The sequence below is a fragment of the Plecotus auritus genome (assembly GCF_963455305.1).
Source record: "Plecotus auritus genome assembly, chromosome: 1".
NCBI lineage: Eukaryota > Metazoa > Chordata > Mammalia > Chiroptera > Vespertilionidae > Plecotus > Plecotus auritus.
In genome coordinates, this window is record NC_137770.1 from 125,579,116 (window position 1) to 125,580,836 (window position 1,721).

The 1,721-nt window shown below is 37.5% G+C and overlaps 1 protein-coding gene across 1 annotated transcript in view; it reads left to right on the forward strand.

Annotated features, from left to right (window-relative positions):
• Positions 1 to 540, forward strand: part of POLE2 (DNA polymerase epsilon 2, accessory subunit) — a 52,146-nt gene extending 51,606 nt beyond the window's left edge. The window contains exon 19 of the mRNA XM_080658988.1: positions 1 to 540. This exon is cut by the window's left edge and continues 260 nt beyond it. The gene's annotated coding sequence lies outside the window, so the exon portion shown is untranslated.
• The last annotated feature ends 1,181 nt before the right edge of the window (positions 541 to 1,721 follow it).

The window sequence follows — 1,721 nt, forward strand, 5'->3', positions numbered from 1 at the left end:
TACATTTGCACCTAAAAACTGACCCTTTATTATTTCTATACTGGTCATACGCTAATGTTCATTTTAAGAAAAACAGATAAACATTTTTTAAATCATTATTTTAGTTTAACGTAGGTTTTTATCACCATAAAAGTCCTTAGAGTATGTCTGACAATTTTGAAACGGTTTAAATTTCAAATCACAAAATTTATTCTAATGATAGTTGAAAATCTTTGTTTCAGGATATTACTGTGATATTCATTACATAATTATCTTTTGGCACTGGAAATTTAAAAACACAGTTCCCTTAGTTTTTACATTTAGAAGACATGTTTACTTTGAAGCAGCATGTTTTGCCATATTGGCTGTAATCACTCAACATTATTCCCTTACTTTTAGTTTATGGTGTTACAACAATAGCCCAGAGATAAATCTGAATGACAGGAATTTAGAGTACAAAGAGTGTTTCAAATTTAGGAGTAACCTAAATATTATAAAGAGCCTGGCATGGAAGATACTTCTTTTCCTGGAAATGAGCTTTTTGGGGAAAAGATAGTGATTAAAAAAACAAAAAATGACATTAAAGGGAAAATTCCTCAAGAAAATTTAATGTGAATATGATAAGTGAATCAGCAGTTAAGGATGAAGTGGTAATTTCAGATGTGGTTTGAGGATGGAAAATTCAGGGAGAATGTTAGAAGAGGCCTGATATTAGAAATACAAGGTTTAATTCAAGTAGCCTGGAAAATTTGAAGTAAAAGTGAAATCAAGCCCTAGCTGGTTTGGCTTAGTGGATAGAGCATCAGCCTGTGGACTGAAAGGTCCTGGGTTTGTTTCTGGTCAAGGGCATGTACCTCGGTTGCAGGCTCCTCCCTGGCCTGGGCCCTGGTCAAGGAAAAATATCCTTGAGAGAGGATTTTTTTTAAAAAAGTGAAATCAAGGCATAAGTTCAAAAGTTACTAGATTACTTGGAAAAAAATTATAATTTGGGTCTTGAAAGTGGTAGGGAAATACACACAAGGTTGTTGGTCCAGTTATGAAAACCACAGAGCTAAATATGAAAGATGATGGGTAGAAAGTTATAAGTGTAAACTGGGTACAAGGTGTCCCCACATTCATTAACTCATTCATTTGGCAGATAATTGCTTCCATATATAAAGATGAGCTACTTGAGACTTTTTCAGGAACACAATTAATGGGTAGAAAGATAGGGTGTATTTAAGAGTTAGCAATGTGAAATGAGATGAAGCAAAACAATTATTTAAGAGCAGAGAAGTTGCCAGAACCAGGCAGTAAGTATCGGAATAAGATAAGACAGGAACTAGAACCAGGTGGGGATCAGCATCATCCAGAAATGAAAAGGAAGCAGAGGTCTGAATGATGGGGCAGTGGAAGAGCAGCTCTGAAAGAGAATCCTGGGCTTCTGCTGCAGGTAAAAACAGAGGTTGTGTGCTCTCACTTGGTGTTTAATCAGCTGAAACAGGGTGATCTCACTGCAGAAATCTGGGTATGAGAGGCATTTTCATGTGATGGTGTTCCTCAGAGCAGGGGCCAGGTAGACCACACAAGACAGATACGGGTAAGATGTCTCTAGGGTGAGAAAAGCAACACTTGGTCTCTGTGTGGGGAAACCACAGGAAGTGCCTGGAACTATACAGACGAGCACCCCCAGTTGCTGTTCAGTAGGTCTCAGACCATCTACTCTGGATCTCTTTGCCCAATAGTTGGCATGCAATATTTGT